The sequence below is a fragment of the Pezoporus occidentalis genome, unplaced genomic scaffold (genome assembly GCF_034315485.1).
Source record: "Pezoporus occidentalis ecotype Australia unplaced genomic scaffold, CSIRO_AGI_Poc_V1 ctg179, whole genome shotgun sequence".
In the NCBI taxonomy this organism is placed as follows: Eukaryota; Metazoa; Chordata; class Aves; order Psittaciformes; family Psittacidae; genus Pezoporus; species Pezoporus occidentalis.
The window spans coordinates 1,469,188-1,487,386 of NW_026913629.1; positions in this window are offsets into that span (position 1 = coordinate 1,469,188).

Here is an 18,199-nt window from a genome sequence, read left to right on the forward strand (position 1 = left end):
GAAGTTGTCTTCCACACAATCGAGGGACCTCCTGGATTGCTTGTGCTGGGCCGTACCGTCCTTCCAACAGATGTCAGGGTGGTTGAAGTCACCCATGAGAACAAGGGCCTGCGAGCATGAGGCTTTTCCTATCTGTCTATGGAGTGCTTCATCCGCAGGTTCTCCTTGATCAGGCGGTCTGTAACAGATGCCCACAGTAATGTCTCCCATAGCTGTATTCCCTTTAACCCTGACCCACAAACTCTCTGTGGACTGCTAACCTGTCCCCACACAGAGTTCCATACTCTCCAGCCTGTCCCTAACATAAAGGGCAACTCCCCCTCCCCGCCTGCCAGGCCTGTCCTTCCTAAAGAGCCTGTAACCTTCCATTCCAACACTCCAGTCGTAGGAGCCATCCCACCATGTTTCTGTGATGCCCGTTATATCATACCCCCGTAGACGTGCACACATCTCTAATTCCTCTTGTTTGTTCCCCATGCTATGAGCATTTGTATAGAGGCATCTGAGCTGAGCTCCAACCGAAGCCAGCTCATTGGCTGGAGCGGCTGGGATGTCTCTACATTGCTCCAAGCATTTATTATAGGTGCTGGCAACTGACTGGGTGTGTTGGGATGGAATGATGCCCCCCTCCCCCAACACATCTAGTTTAAAGCCTTATTGACCAGCCTGGCAAGCCTCCTACCAAAAGCAGCTCCACCAGCCCCCAGTAGACCTGGCCTCCCAAATTGAGTCCCATGTTCAAGACACCCAAACCCCTGACTATGACACCACCCTTTTAACCAGTTATTAACCTGCCCAATCCTCCTAGCTTTTTTTAGGTCCTCCCCTGTACCCTGGAGAATTGATGAAAAGACCACCTGAGCTCCAGAGCCCCTAACCACCTCCCCCAGGGCTCTGTAGTCCTTCTTTATGTTCCTCAGGCTACTACTGTCTGTATCCCTAGCACCCACATGGATCACCAGGAGTGGGTAATAGTCCATGGGACTTACTAGAGCAGGCAGCCTCTCTGCCACATCCCTGATCCGTGCCCCTGGTAGGCAACACACCTCCACTGAGACTGGGTCAGGCTGACAGATGAGTGCTTCTGTCCCTTTCAAAGCAGAGTCCCCTACCACTACAACCCACCGCTTTTTCCTGGCAGCACCACTACAGATCTTCTTTACCAGTGCATCAGCTCATGGTGCGAGAGTGTTTCCTCATCAGACCCTGGCAGGACAGCAAAGCGGTTCTGGGTGGGGACAACAGATTGAGGAGGAAGCCCCTTGCTTTAATTGTCCTCTTCCTCCTTTTTCTGTTGGTTTTTTTTTTGTTACTATTTCCCAGCTTCCCTGGTTAACGGCCTCCTTCTTGCCTCCATGAGCTACAGGGGACACGTGAGGCCCCTGCACAGTTTGGGCCAGGAGCAAGCAGTGCTGCATCCTCTCAGCTTCCCTGACATCTTGCAGTCTATTAACAGCATCCCGCAGGAGGACCTGCACCAGGGAGCACGGGGTGCAGCCCTGCCCGTTGTGCACCCTCCCCTCACCAGACCCGTGCAGGCACTCTCTATGCTCCAAGCTCTGCACTGCAGCCTCCCCTCTCATGGGTTCTGTCTGGGTGCCTTCGCTGGCCACCACCACCAGAACTCCCAGACTGGGAGAAAATGTTTTGCAGCTCCCACCAGAAACACAGGTCCAGGTTTTTAAGTTTGTTAAACCCATTTATTTCCAGTTCACCTGGGCTGATGGTGTGGGAGGCAGAGGGGTGCCCTTGCAGTGATGCCATGGGCCCCTCCTGCAGGAAGCCCACCTCCCAGCCCTGCAGTTTGGCCTTGGTTCATTGCGTTCACCTGCCTCTTGAGGCCGGTTTTTGGAGGGGAAAAGGGTGTTTCTGCTGCTGAGCTCCCTCGGGCAATAGTGCTGCCCTCAGGGAAGGCTGCCCCAGGGCTCTCCGGCTCACCAGACTGTTCATATTAAAATATGCTGTGCTCTTGTCAAGGTGCACAAGAACTTCATGCAATAGATCATCCCAAAAGCAGGGAATTGCCCTCAAGACAGCTGCTTTAGCAGGGGTTTAGACCCTCTCCTGCATCAGCCAGCCTGCAGCCAGGGAGGGGGCTGCTTACAGGCAGCTGAACAATCCTTGTTACCCTGCTCCAGGGCAAATGTGCTGGCCCTAGAGCAAGGATTTTGGACAGAGGGTTCTTTATGTCCTCTGGGGCATGACTTGGGCAGGGCCCTACAGCACAGACTGCCTTCTCCCACACGTGAGAAGGTGAAGGTCTGATGAAGAACAGAGGCAAGACTCATGAAGGTCAAGCTGTGTGACTGCTGTACAACAACCAGGAGACCCTCATTTTTTCCCACAGACATCTCCTGACCCCTTTATCACATTCAGCAACCACAGTGGTTCAGACCATGGGCTCCTCCAGCCCAAAAGTGGCTCCCCAGTAGTGACCCACCCCAAGTGTGAGCCCCTACCGCTGGGCAAGGCTTGGGCAGGCACCTATGGCATATTTCACTGGCACCCTCCAGCAGCTGAGCATTTCATCCAGTAACACCCAATGATCTCCCTTCCAAGCCCCCGTCTTGGCCACCTTCAGGGATATGCCACCTATTGCCCACACCATCACCTCAGGCAGTGCATCCCACGGCTCTGCTTGGCGCTGCACAAAGATCCCCTCTTGTTCCTGCTCCTCCCAGTTTCATCAGACGGTGCCAAGAAGAATGTCCCAGCTCCAAAGGTTAAAGTTTGACAAGGCTGGGAGTGATTGAGCACAGTTGCAAAGGGAACATCTGGCAGCCCTACTAACAGGCAGCACCATCCACCCCACCTATAATAAAGCAATCCATGCAAACTATTAGCAACTGGGAACATAGTCAGTCCAGCAATGACCAGCGAGGGAAACTGATCTGTCATGAAAACACCCTCAATATCACAAGCAACAGGCCTGTGGCTACTGGAGCAAACTGGGCTGGGGGGGAAGCAGGGCTCAAGTACCAGTTTGCCTCAGCTGTGTAAAAAGTAACCCCCAAAAGCAATGTCATGGCTCTCTGCTCAACGAGCTCCAGACAACAAAAGTGGACGCTGGACCTACAGCTGCCAACTGACCCTAGCACATAGCATTATTTCAATAGTGAAGCAGGGAATCTAGCAGTATCTCGGTGTAAGAAAATGCTAAAATCCTGCCCTATGGCATAAAGGTTTCCATTTCCCCATCTTTCCTACATGCTGGGGCAAATGTCAGACAGATTTGGGACGAGGGATAGACCTCCTAAGGAGGTGCTCCAGACCCCACGCAGATGCCATGGCCCAAGGCAGTGGAACTCGTGCACTGATGCAGCCCCTCTCCTAGCAGATGGACACAATCGGCCTCAGTACCCAGCAGAGCTGGGAGGTAAAGGTGGGCTGAGCAGCAGGAAAAAGGGAGAGAAGGCAGCATGGAGGAGGGTAACGATACCAGATGCTAACAGTGATGTACTCTAGTGTTTAATGAGAGATAGAGGAAGGTTTCTGGTTGATAAATGGAGCCTTTTGGTCCCACACGGTCAGCGAGTGGCCCTGCTGCTGGCCTGGCTCCTTTGGCCAGTGCTGGTGGCACCTTGGAACATCACCAGCTGGGCAGCTTCTTGGTGGGTGCAGAGGAGTCTTCAGAGCTGCTGGTCTTCCTCTTGTGAGGGCATGGGTTTGGTATATTCAACCCATTATACCATTTAACTTCTTGGTAGCAAGGGCATATTGCTGTCTTCCTTTCAATTTTGTGTCTACCAGGACCCTCACATTCTATTCTGCAAAGCTGCTTTCCAGACAGTTATTATCCAGCACTTCCTGGTTCATGGAGTTTTTCATTCCCAAGTACAGGTCCTTGCACTTGCTCTTGCTTAACCTTGTAGTTCTTGTCAGCCTATTTCTCCAGCCTGTCGAGAAGGAGGTGTAAGAGAAGGGAAGCAGGAGTATTAACAAAGAAGCAGGAGTTACCTATTTCTTTTGTCTCCACTTTGCTCTTTAGAGTTGGGGAATAAATTATCTTTGCTGGAAAGACTGAGAGAGCAGCCTGTGTGCTGGTAACTGGCCCAGAGGCTCCAGCTCTGGTGATGGATAACGCATGCTAATGGAGCCCGAGCACAGGCTAACCACGGATTTAAGTATTGTCAATGGCAATTATAGCTTGAAGGATGGAGGAAAATGTACAGGGCTTCCAGTCAAGTATTCCATCCTCACTCAGCTCAAGCACCTCTTAACTCAGAAGGGAGTTATGAGTGGTGACAGATGCAGGAGCCAGCCCTTGGCATGTGCATTTAACACTATTTTGGGAATCTTATTGCGACCCCTTGAGCTCACCTGGAGCTGCACACTCTGTGCCCCTTGGGTTGCTCCCGGGAGAGGAGGAGCTGTGAGTCTAAGGAGAGAGAACTCAGGGTTAACCATCCTAAACGGAGAGGGTAATGCCACACAAGGAGGTGTGAATCTCTTCTGTCAACAGCTCTCACCTTCATAAAGCATCCCAAGGTTATGTGCAGCTGCCCCACGTGTGGCTCCAGCATCCTCCCTGGCTCTGGGACGTTAATGAATGAAAGGTGACAGTGCCATTGCCATTGCCATGCTGCTCGCATGCTTCCTCCCACTGCATCTCCACAGTTCATGAATCCCCATGCACAGGGGAGAGTCAGGAACGGGGCTTTTTTGTCATGGCAGCTTAGATATTTGCTTTTCCCGTGGAGAAAAACATAAAAATACTCCTTGAAATAACATTTTGAGGCTCTTCTAAATGTTACACGCCGGGCGACCTTTCAGAGCCAGGCTTAGGGGTTTATTGTTAATCCCTAGGCCAGGACTCCCAGCAGCTGCAGGCCAATCCTGCTCCCCAAGGGCTGGATCCAAAAAGCACTGAAACATCAATCTTCAGCTCTGCAACAGTCAGGGACGGAGCTCCAGGGTTTCCACCCTTGCTGGAATGATGCACCCTCAGCTGTGTATCCTGTACGCGCTGCCCTGTGCACCATGAGGTGGTGTAAGGAGCGTGGTTACCACCAGGGTTTGGCTTCTCAGAGCATAAATGACACTGAAGGTGTTAGGGAAGCACCAGTCATGCCATACATCCCACTGGGATGCAGGGGATGTTGTGGATTTGCAGAGCCCAGCTGGCACCATGGATGCAGACACCCTGGACATTCCTGACCAGCACAGGATTCTGAGGAAGGCAGAGGTTATGGCTAGGGGATACAAAGAGGAATGGTCCATACAGACAAGGCTTTTCTGTTGGGAGGCGATGGAGGCACAGGGCAGTTGCCCTATTTTCCAGCTCTGCTCCCACTACAGATGGCTATGAGGAATAGGATTCCCAGTGTCAGGCAATAGTTACAGTGGCAGCTATAAAGCTTGTGAGATGAGATTGCCTTTCCTTCCATGGCTCTGTCTATAATGGGAATGGGGTTTCCTAAATGCAGTGCCCCAACTAGGGAATTTCTGGAGTGATTGCCGGCTGGATTTGAGCGAGAATTCCATGACATTTCCACACTCCCTGGCATCCTTCCCCCAGCCAGCAGCAGCAGCACACTTAGGAGCCTCTGTTAATGAATGCAGACCTATACTGGGCAATTACTAATTTTGTTAAAGCTGTATTCCAATCCCTTTCAAAGGTCGGAAAAGACATTAATATCCATTGAAGGGGGAACACCGTGACACCCGCTCTGACACTCCAATGGGTTTTTCCCTGATACAAAATACCTCCTGGAAAACATCCTGCCTTTGTGGCATGTCATTCCTGGGGTTTTTACTGGAGTTCGGGAGCCAGTGAAAGCAAATAACACAAGCAGAGGCTCCAAGGCAGTGCTGAGCAAGCTGGAAGCCCTGCACATACCTGGGGCTGGGCTGATGTTTGAGGTGGTTCCTTCAGCCCTCTCACTACGGGCAAAATTTCCCTCCACATTTCCCTCCACAAACCAAAAATGGAAAAATGTCTGGTTTCAACTAGGCAGAATGTGCCATTCCAGCTCTCCATAGGGATGCACTGGTCACCACGGGAAGGGCAGGGGCTGAACCAGCAGCACTGGGGTTTTGCCTCTTTCCTTCACACCTACTTCACCTTTTCTTTCTCCTCCCAAGCAGGAATCACACAAAATCACAGCGCCAGGAACTGCTCCCCTCCAACCAGTTCACCAAATCTGGGGTTTTACAGTGTGGTTTCTTTTTCAGGCTGATTCCCAGGTCTGTAGGGTGGGAAAACAGGGGGTTTGTAACTGCACCCAGTCCTTCCCATAGTTTCCTAGGAGATCGGCTGCCTGTGCTGAGTGATGGTGAACGCAGGACTGGATCTGGTCCCCTGCCCTGCACCATCGCCCCGTGCAAGCTGAGCCCTGGCCCTCATCTCAGACAGCAGCTGAGCTTTGTAGAGAAAAATAAATGAATAAATAAATGGAATAAGAATTTAAAATAAAGAATGGAAATGAAAAGCTTTGTGGGTGCCAGGCACCGTGCACCGGCCAGCGAGACGCCCTCCTCCCAGTGAAGGAAGGAACTGGGACATGGCATCTTCAGCTCTTCAGCTGTACAAACCCCACCGTGGCCATCACACCCCGAGGAGAGGACCATGGTTCATTAGGATGGGAAATGAAACCCCTTGTGCAGCCTGCAGCTGCGCTTTGCAGGGCAGCGAGCATCCCTCCTTCCTCCGGGCTCTGCTGCCTCCAAACCATCAGAAATGTGCCAAAAAGGGATATCTGGTGACATACTTTGAGTGTCGGGGCTGGGGGAAGTGACCTTTAGTGAGGATGGGAACGCCGGCCTGGCTATTTTTAACTGAGCATCAGGCTGAGCAATGGCGGGTTTCCTTCCTCTTTCTCTCTCATGAGCGCTGAGCAAAGGAAACCCAGAGAAACCTCCACAAACCTCCACTCTGAGGCAGGGAAACCCAGGAGAAAAAAAAAGGGAAGGTAACCCAGTACATTTCTGTGCAGTGTTGGGATGGATGGATTGGGTTGGGAATGCCTCTGTGAAGTGGGAGGATACAGCAGTGACTCTACTGAAGCTTTTCTAGCAAGAAAAATGCAACCAAGAATAAAAGGGACTGGTCTGACAGGGGAGTCAGGCTGGAAGGGACAGGGAAATATAAAAAGCAGCAGGATTTTTCTTTCCAAAAGTCCCAGGGTCTTGTTCCAGCACTTCCTAAACAAGAAAAAAGGGAATTTCCCTCTTTCAAGAAACATGGATTTAGTTCCATTTAAGAAAGGGAGGAACTCAAAATGATAAAAATGAAGTTTTGTTTACTGTAGCTTTCTTTCCCAAAATCACTTTATCTTATTGTCTTGAAAGAAGCAGCCAAGCCACCACTCCCAATTCGATGCCAGCACTGAAAAAAACCCTCTCAAGCATCTAAAACTTTACCAACAATTACCAACACACACCTACAGCTCCAGGACACCTTATTCTTCTAGGTGCATCAATACCCCAGACCATGTGGACCACATCCCTGCCTGCAGGATGGGCCAGCCGGGACCGAAATCCCGTTGTCTTTCCCTGGAAAACACAAAAACGTTTTGCATTAAAAAGCTTTAGAGAATTGGCTCATTCAGTGGTGTCATCACTGCATTTACAGCTTCTGCTAGTGTCTGTGTTTTGCAGGTAGCCTGCAAAGAAGTGGAAACATTACGTGGAGTGAGATATATGTATTTAGCTATATATAGCTCGCAAATACATAGAGTGCTACCTACGCTCCACATCAAAGGAATTGTTTGCCAAATACTTCACAGCCTGCTGTCGGTTTCTCCGATTCTCTTCCCTGAAAAAAGAATCTATGCTACATTAATCAGAGAGCAAATACAATGCATGACAGGAACAGCTTTTGGCTCCACCAAGGAGGAACATGTGCAATTGCTCAGTTCCTTTCGGTTTGGATGCTGAGCGCAGAAACCCTGGTGGCTGCTCATACCAAAGGTGGTGGCCTTCGCAGGAGATGGAAAGCTTTTTTCTTCCATCAATTTTTGCCTGGATTTTTTTCCCAGATTGAGGAATTAGTGATGGCTTCTCAGCTCAGACATCGTACATGGGCAACCCTCCAAATCAAGTCATAGAATGGTCTAGGTTGAAGGAGATCTTAAAGCTCATCCAGTTCTAATCCCCTGCCATGGGCAGGGACTCCTTCCACTACAGCAGGTTGCTCAAGTGGCTTTAGTTGGTCTTACATTGTCACTGGGCTTGGATCAAGAAAGCAGGGGCTAACGAACCCCACCCATGCCTTTGCAATTCTCTTCTTTCCATGGCTCCGCGGGCTGGGGTTCAGGAGCAAACACATTCCTGATATGTACAGTAATATCTTGAGCAATGGTCTTTTTCCCTCAGTGCCTGGAGCCCAGCTGGGATGACTCTGGGAGAGCTCAGGGGGGACTCTCCAGCTTCCCACAATGCGAGCCACATCTAAGTCATGTTTGTGTGGGTCCATCCTGGGTCCCCACCAGGGCTACCACCGCTGGGGACCCTTGTGCTGGCAGTGGTCCAGCCCCCTGGGTGACCCCAAACCTCATGCTAGGCCACTGAGGGTTCACCAAGGGGAAACACCGCTTCTCATCCTTCCCAAACCATGGGCCATCCACTTTTACTTCTTTAAATATCATTTTTATAAAGGCACAGCTTGATTTGCTCTCATTTTCTCTCTTGCCCAAGGAGAGAGGCTCATGTGGTCACTCCATTCCAGCAGGCTCCCTCCATTCCTGAGCTTCCCCACAGAATAGTTCTTATCTGCACACAATTCCCTGCCATGGGTACCCATGCTCCTGGGTACCCATGCTCCTGGGTACCTCTGCAGTACTGCAGCCACTGGGCCTGTGCGTGGATGCCAAGGGGAACCCATGAGCCAAGGGGAAAAGGCACTCACCTTCCCCTGGGTGATCAAGGAGCTGCAAAGCAAATCCACTGCCAAAACATCCCCCTGGCTTGTTGGGCAGGGATGAGCTGGGGCTCTGGGATGGAGGCGGGATGGAGCTGGCACCAGCGTGGCGTCACCGCGGTCGGGATGTCAGGAACAACCGTGCCACAAGAATCGAAGCCGGGAATCTGGAAATAAAAATATCACCCATGATTTCAGGCTTGCTGAAAGCATGATTGACTGTTTAATTCCACACACACACTCACACACACACACACACTCCTCTCCTCCCAACCAGGGTGACTCAGCCCTGGCACGGCCACGGAGGCTTCTCCTGGCTCCTGCCCTTGCCGCGAGAGCGGAAAACGCACCCTCTCGTAAACGGCAGCAGCAATAATCATGGCCAGCACTCACAGGGCTGATTGACTGCTGCCAATCCAAACAGAGCTGGAAGCACTCTCCCACACTCAGCCGGGGCAGCAGAGGCACCCGCTGCTGAGAAACCCCTCTCCATCGCCCTGGGATGCTGCTGAACCCCAAACCACCAGCCCAAGGGATGAGGATGCTGGGCATACGAGGCAAGGCACCTCCTTGGGTGGGAAAGCCAAAGCTGTGATGCTTAAAATGCTACCAGGCCAGAGCACTGCTGCCATGGGATGGCTTCGGCTTCCATGGCCATGGGAGGTGCTCCCCATCAGCCCATGTCTGCACTGGCCTTAGTGCTTGGCAGGACCAGGCATGTGGAGGAAGGTAAATCCCACAGCTTGAGGGAAGAAGATGAGCCCCTTGGGATAACCCATCTCCTAGAGCCACTGCTTTTATTCAAGTGCAAAGCTGCAAAGACAAAAATTGAGCCAACCATTTGAAAGCATCAATCCCACATGAGGGAATTAGAAAAATACTGTCCAAAGAAAATGGGCTCCTCTGGGCCTGGCTTGAAGCAGAGCTGCCTGCTCATGGGGCCATTGGGGCTGGGCTGGTTTTGGGTTATTTTAACTTGTTTTAGTATTCGCAGGTTTTAATCAGTTACTAAGCAAAAGTAACCCACTACAGGTGGGGACACAACCCTTCAACTGGCCCAGCTCCCCTTCCCAGCAGCAGAAGCGCTCAGCGATTCGAAAGTTCACCTTTTGCCATTGGCATCACGGCTGCTGAGCACAGCCCCTGTGATTAAATCGAGCTGACCCCAGCCTCATCCCTCCCCTGTTTCATTTCCACCTCCCAGCAGTAATTTTGCAATGCTGTTTCTGCAGGAGGAGGCCAGTGGCACCATGTTTCCCACTTGTGTCACCTTGTGCACGTCCCCCTGTGCTGCGGCTGGCAGTGCAGGATCCCCACCAGTGTGCTACAACCCCAACAGCGTTTTGGGGCTGTGCTGTGTCCCCTGCGTGTGGGACGAGTGGTTTCATGTGAGTTGGTGTGCTGCGTGCCTGCCTGCCTGCCTCTTCTCCTGGAAGTCTCTCACACCAATCTTGGCTTTTACATTAGTTTTACACTCCAAGTTTCTAGCTGCAGACATGCAGCGAGTCCTCTTCCAAATGCAAACCCCGGAATTCATACATTTAGAATCCATCATTTACTTTAAAAACCCAAATTCACTGCTCTCAGGCCCAAACTCAGGGCTCCGGAGGGAGGACCACACAGAGCATCTCCTGTTACCAGTGGGATGTGGCTGTAGGACTCGGCTTCCTTCATCACCCCTGACCAAATCACCCTGCTCCCCACAGGCATCCAAAGCTCTGTGGCTCTGCACAACAACACCCCCCCAGAACTCAAAAGCAAAAGCCATGGTGTTTCCCTTCTGCTTTTTCCTGTGCTGTAAAATGACACTGCCCTACCTTCAGACTTCCCTATGAGGTCAGAAGCTCTCTCCCCACCCAGGCCAACGTGATCACACAAGAACATAAATGCCAAGAAGCACTTTAAGTGAAACACAAAGAGCCACACCGGCTTTGGAAACATGAGCATCCCAAGGTGCAAAAAGCCTGAGAGGGTTTGCAAGACATCTCTGAAGACAGAGCAGAGCTGAGCCCTCGTCTCCCACATCAGAAGCAGTCTGTGATGAAAAGAGTGAAAAAAAAGGAAATCACAGGAACATTTGCTGCTGGAAACTGCTGATGGGGAGGGCGCGATGTCTGGAAGGAGCCTGTGGCACACAGCGTGCGCCAAGGAAAGGGATGAGATGTGATATCTCCTCATCCACGCTTGGTGAGAGACACAAAGAGCATCCCTCAGTCTGGGGGGACCCTGGGCACGGTGGTGCCCACCACGAGCACCCTGCACCCCAAGAAGCAAAGCACCAACCAACCAGTTCGGTAGATTTCAGTTGAAGACGGTGAGGAGGCGGCTCTCTGCAGATGGCATCAATACCAGCTCTGCTGCCAGCTCCACGGTGTGTCATCGGTTCTGCTCAGCCTGAAGAGATGCAAATATAGAAAACAATGTCATTGTTGCTAGGATTTTTGGGCTCCGGCTGCCTGGCCAAGCTGAGAGCGTGTGGTGGTGCTGGGGAAGGACAGCCACGGGGAATGGTGTTCTCTCAGATGAAGAGGAAGATGAGTAACTTTCCTAAAGGCTGAGTCCTTTCAGTGCACAAAGGCATTTTCTGAATCAGATTTCAGTTATCAATAACGTTTCTGGCTCCTGTGGGCTTCAAGAACATCAGAGCCTGTGCCTGCTGTGGAGCTGGGGATGGTGACAAGAGCCACCCCAAGCTCTGAACTCACAGAAACATCTCCACCTCAGTGCACAAACCAGCCAGAAACTGGTATTCATAAGGCACCCAATATCCCTATTTACCCCTGAAACACTCCCTCAGTGCCAGACTGGACACGGCTGCAGCAACAAGCAGTGAAGCTCCTTTAGACCCGCTCATGCCAGCACAGGAGACATGGCACAAGGCAAATGCTCCAGCAGCTTCCAGCATTCCCCCCCGCCCCAGGCATGCAGTAATACAAGAGGCAGCCTGGTATTTCCCATACCCCTCAAACCAGCTAGGAATACACCCTCCCACCATCCAAAACCATGCCAGGAAGGCCATTGCACAGCTCTAGGCACACCAAGGACCAGAGTTTCAGAGCTGGTTAGATTGTGAGGCTCACCATACTCATGGTGCTCTCTGTCTTGAAGAACCTATAGCACCTGCAGGAGTTCTGTGGCTTTTTGGAGCCTGAACCAGACTCTTTGCAGTCCCCGTCTGTTGTTGTGGGCAGCACTATCACCCCGCTCAAAACTGGCATTTCTCTCTTAAAAGCTCTGTGCCCAGTGACTACCAGCTCCGAATCTGTTTGGTGGGAGGCACACATCTCTGAGAGGTGATCATAGACTCATGGAATGGGTTGGAAGGGGCCTTGAAGCTCATCCAGTTCCAACCCCCTGCCACGGGCAGGGACACCTTCCACTAGAGCAGCTTGCTCCAAGCCCTGTCCAACTTGGCCTTGATCGCACCCTCCTCGCACACCCCACACTGCCTGGAACATGCCAGGAACATTAATTTCCATTTAATGGACCGCTGATCCCATGCACAGCCTGGGAACAGCAGCCAGAGGCTGCTTTGTCTGGGACCTGACACCATCCCGCTCCACGCACCAGCAACAGGACACAGGGCGGCCCTGGCACTGGGCCGAGAGGATGGGGATGAGGAACAGCCTCACACAGGAAAGTCTGCGAGTGCTCCAAACATCTGACATCCAGCCCAGCCAGGTTCTCGTCCCTGAAAATACACAACCCTGACCTACTTCCAGGGAATGCGAGCACCCGTTTAAACAAATCCCTGATAAATGAAGGCAAGGAACCATTTCCTCCCTATTTCCTTCCATTAGAAACAAAACACTACCATTAATCACCAATAAAGAAATAAAACCCCTAAACGAGCTGCTAGTGACTGCATGAGGAAGGTCTCTCTCTCCCAGCTCACCATGGACCTGACCTCAGGCACAGCCAGGCTGCCCTGAGCCAAACCATTGCTCTCTCCTGCCTGCACTACACTGAAAACCCCAACCATGAAGAGCTGCTGTCAGGGGTGTGCTGAGGTTAGCTGAGGCTCAGCCCCATGGGCACCCCTGCTTTATTACTCCAATTAATTTACTTTTTTTCTCCAATCACTGTTATCTTTTTTTCCCTGCAGGAAAAGCTCATGTGCGAGAGCCCTATAGGGAAAATGGGCTCCACACTGGGCACAAGTTACTCCTGGGGACGTCCCAATTGGACACAGGAGGGGAAAGTTTTCACAATGAGAACAACCAGCCTTTGGAATAATCTCCCCAGGGAAACGGTAGATTCCCCAGTGCTGGGTATTGTTAAGATTCAGCCCAACAGGGTGCTGGGACATCTAGTCTGGGTCACGCTTTGCCAGGTAAGGCTGGTCCAGGTGATCCCCGAGGTCCCTCCCAATTCCATGGGTTTATGAAGTACCAGGGTCCTTTAACGGGAACTGCTGTTTTGCACACCCTGGGGCAGCCTCCAGCCACAGTGACCCCTGCTCCCCGCTCCCCTCTAAAAGCAAACCCCACTTCAGAGACGGCAGCGAGCAAACGCCTCCGTGGCTGCCACAGCGCCCGTGCCCGCAGGGGAAGCAGCCGGTCCCTGGGACACCGTGTCCTGGGGCAGCCAAGAGCTGCCCGGAGCTGGAGCAGGGATGCGAGGCAGGCGCTGCTTCGCAGAGCGGGCAGGAATTCTCCGTGCGTTCGCAGGCTTGGCTTCTGGAGGTAACTTCGGGCGGCTTTGCTTTCTCTGAGCGAGATCAGGATGTTATTTGCGCACCACAGGGCTGTTTTACTTAATGGTGCTGGCAAAACACAGCCCACCGCAAAGCTCAGCGCTGGCCATGCTGGGTGCGTGCAGCTCGCAGTGCAAGGGAGTGTGTAGGTCTCGTTCCAACATCAGCACTGCAAAGCGTGCGACAGACTCCCCTTGCCCAGGCAGGGTGGCTGTTAACAGCCATACTGTGGATGCTGAGCGCATGGAGGTGTCCTGGTTTCTGGTCAAAGCAATGCCTGCATTCCCTGTGAAATGGGGGGACTTGCCTCCGTGGGTAAGTGCAGGACAGACCGTGGGGTGCTCACGCCATGATGCTCGTGTTTCACCCGTGTGGTCACAGTCAGCACGGTTATAGTGGTGTAGGATGGGGCTGATGGCAAGTGCTGCCCTGCTTCATCCTCCAGTCCCACCATACCCAAACTGGGACCACCCCCAGGAGGGGACCTAAAAGGGCACAAGGCAAACCCAGGGACATTCCCCCCCCACCACCAGCGAGGAGCTCGGGAGCTGCCCTTCAGCTCACACCCCCTGTGTGTTGCAGAGCCCAGACTCGCTCTTAGCCCAGCACGGAGCAAGATGCTTCCTGCTCCGGCGCTTATCTCCGTGGCCAGGCAGCCTGGAGGAAGCCGAACACCCTCACGCCACTGCTCGGTGGCTGCCGGCCAAGGGTGCACTTGGGTTTCACACAAACACAGTGGGGACGGCGGCTCCCATCATGGCTGTGGCACACGGGGTCTAGCTCACAGGGTCCCAGCGTGACAGCGAGCCCCTGCAAGCAGCACAGACCACAGATAAGTCGTTCTGACCTGATTTTGCTTGTCTATAATGTAAATCCACACGGACACATCCTGGCGGTCCTGGCTCTTGGGATCCTCATCCAAAAAGCCTTTGGGGGATGCACTTAGGGGTGTTGTGGGTCTTGCAGCTTGGCAGAGGCAGTGTCTGTCCCTTCCCCGGGTCACCTCCTCACCAGTGCGCCAGAGGATGTCAGCAATGGCTGCAGGGCACAGACCAAGCACAAACTGATGCCGTTGTGTCCTACAGGGACAGCGGGGTCCCTGGATACACCCCTCATCCAAGTTACAAACACCCCCAAATATTGAACTCCTCCCCGATGCACCCAGCACAGCACCCGCTGCACATGGCTTAGCTCCTGTGTGAGAGCTCTCTAGGGGGAGAAAATGATCCAGCCTATGTTGTGTCCTGCATGCCCCATGAATGAGCTTCACAACCCACTGCAGGGGTCCAGCAGCGTGACCCAAACCTCGGGCAGCTCATGGGATGCGTACCCACAATGCTTGTTGTAGCACACGTAAGGATTCTGCATCAACTACGCACCAAGTCCCTCCTCCCGAAAAGCAAGGCTTGCTCTCCTAGCACAGGAGCCACTTACCTGCCATAAATGTCCAACTTGGGCCTATAAACCTTCCTGGGAAATCAGCTTAGCATTGCTCAAGCACACAGCAGCGCGTGGCTGTGATACTAAATTCACTCCGAAAGAAGATGCACCGTACCTCCAACTGCTGTAGGGGGGTTTGGTTCTGTCTCATACCATTGGGTCACCCTGGCACAGGATGACTTCCCATAGAGGCCAGCAGACCCCAGCATGCGCTGCTGAGGTGTTCCTTGAGGACGTCCCTGGGGACAAGGCACCAGAGCGGCTGTCCCTGCCTACGCACACAGCATCACTGCATCGACTGAAGTGTTTTTGCAGACACACTAAGAGGCAGAATGGGAATGTCAGGAGGAGACAGGCTGAAGGCAAACCCTGCGCTCTGTGGCTGGGATTTGACATGTGAGGTTTCCACGTGTGAGCAATACAGGGATGCACCCCGAGATGCTGCAGTAAACCTTTAGCAACCAACCATAAGCAACAGATGAGCGCAAGCCCCTCAGCCCCCCAGACCTTGGCTGACAACTCACAGCTAGAAATAGAGGGGAATTACCAAGTAAATTAAGCTGGAGTTGTTTATTCCATTACAATACCCACGCACAGGGCATGCAGCCCTACAAGGGGACCCAGGCACTGGGATGAGGGGACGAGAGGCTTTCAGCATCCCTCGTCCCAGTCCCACTGGCGTTTCGCACCCTGCAACCACCCCGGGGACATGAAGAAATGCCAAGACCATGGAAAACCTCGATAAGGACGGCAGGTAGGAAACGGAGCCGAAATCCTCGAGTTTCATAAGGGGGTTTGACAATAGCCCAGAGAGTTGCCAACTTTCCTTTCAAGTGACAAGTGCGCTCGGAAACTTCAGGCTCGCTGCGAAGGAAAGAGCTCAAAAGAAAAGAAACTTTGTCAAAAGCGGGAGTTTTGGGCTGCTTTGCTGAATTCCAGCTGTGGGATCATGAGAAATATCCCCTCGCTGTGACTGAGCTGGGGGCTGCCCTTCCTCGTCCCCAGCCCAGGAGAGAGCAAAGGAAATTGATAGAATGAAATTCAAAAGCAGAGGGAAAACGCAGTGTTTCTGGATAGATATTTAGGCTTTGCTATAAGCCCCTGATGCAACAGCTCCCATTGCAGAAGGGATCTTTTTGCATTTCAAAGTTGGGATTTTTCAATGCAAATGCTGCCGAGCAGCCCCAGGCGGGCCCTGCCGTGGGGCTAAGGGCTCCCTTGGCTCTGCTGGCCACGAGCCATGGGGTTTGCTCCTGGAGAAACCCTCAGTCCTGCTGCAGGATGGGATGGAGGTGAAAATCCTCCAAGGAGTTTGCTCAGGGAGGTGCGTGGGTGAAGCCATTTCTTGTCCCAGACGGAGATGGGGAGCTCTGGAGGTCGCACCACCCTGCTGGGGAAAGGGCAGCGTTAAGCCCAAACCTGTGCCTAGCAGTAGAAATGAGTGAAAAAGCAGCATATTGGGAGCTGAGCTCTGCAGTGGGTTTGTGCCCGAACAGGGGCTGCAGAGACCCAGCTCCAAAGTGCCAATAAAGCATTTGGGCCCAAACAGACCTGATGCACAGGTCCCAGAAACTTCCCTGAGCAAACTTGCTGGAAGCTGGGTACCTTGAATGACCTTGATTTTGGGCAGATCCATCAATGGCCACAGCATCCCCATCACCCCCAGCGGTACCGGGGTCCCATCCTGCCCCTTCCAAAGGCAGCAAACAGTATCCCCAGCCCTGGCAATTAACATCTCCACGGGTCACTGTGTTTGCAAAGCATTTGGGATTTGCATTTGATTAAAATGAAGTGCTAGGAAAATAAAGGCATTAAAAGCAGTTCCTTAGTGCAGCTGGGCCAGGGTGAGGTCCATGGCGCCACCGATGCAAGGGGAATAGCATGGATAGGAGGACAAACCCCCCACATGTGATGTAAAAGGGGGCGAGGGCTGGGGCTATAGCAGGGGCTGTGACCTGGGCAGGCTGAACACCAGCCAAAGCACACCTGAAGCGCTCCAGACAGCTCCCAGAGCTTGTTTGGTTTTGTCCTCCCCGCTTCAGCACAGGATTTGTGTATGGAAAAAACATGCCAGGCGCATGACAACAGACCTGCTCCATCTGGATAAACAGTTAACGGAGCAGGCAGAATAGCTGCTGCTCCGGAACAGCTGCTGGGACAGGAGGCAGCGGCAGAGGAGACGGAAAACGGGATGGGAGGAAGGAAGCGCTCGAGCGTGGGGATGTGGGAATTGGCAGTGGGAGAAGGCCCTGTGTGAGCTGAGACCCCCCCACACAGTCCTTGCACTGCCAGGGAGCCCCTGGGCGCTGATGAGCCTCTTCCCTGGAGCATCCTAAACCTGGGTGCTGGAGCGATGCCCCTGCCCCAAACGTGGGTGCCCGGCTCATGCCACAGGACCAGGCCAAGGGGGTGCCCCACAGCAATATGAGGGAGATGGCAGGAGCCCCTGCTCACGCACTGTCCCCTCAGGAGCTCAGCTCCCTGCGGCTTACAGGAGGGTTGGTGCTGGGGACAGCTGCACCCACGACCCTGAGGTAGGTCCCCTTTCAGAGGCTTCAGGCTGGGGCAGCATCCTAAAAAGCTGCATGAAGAGTCAGAGCTCTAGAAAACCTGCTCACCGGGAGAGCTGGGAGTGGGAATGGGAGATGCAGGGTGGGAGGCGATGCTGGACCCTCTGGAAGCAGAGGGAGAGCTCACCCAAGGCAGCACTGTGTATCCCACCCTAGGCAGGACATCACCAGGCATATGGGCTCCCTGCAAAGGACATTCAAAGGAGGGAATGGCCCTTTTCCATCCCTACTGATTATATGGGGCTTAGGCCTATTCCAGACACCAGAACCAGCTGCCTGCTCTGGCAAGCCTGGATTAGCTTCCCCCAGAATGATGCAAAAAGGCCACGTTTCACCCAAAGGGAAGTTTTCCAGCAGAAAACTTGTGGCCATTGAGCTGCCTGTCCCCAGACCCACACCCTGGACCCCTCACCAGAACTCCTGATGCCCATCAGGGATGGTTTCCCTGTGGTCAGAGCACAGGAATCAGAGTTTCCACAGGAACTGGGCAGCTCCCAGCCTTGCACATTGTTTGCTCTAGGACAGGCCCAGCACCTCAATAGTGGCTTTTCTTAAGCACATCCCCAGGGACAGGGAGGTTCACATTGCTGGGAAGGAGCTGCAGCCTTGGCATCAGCTCCCCCTCTCCCCAGC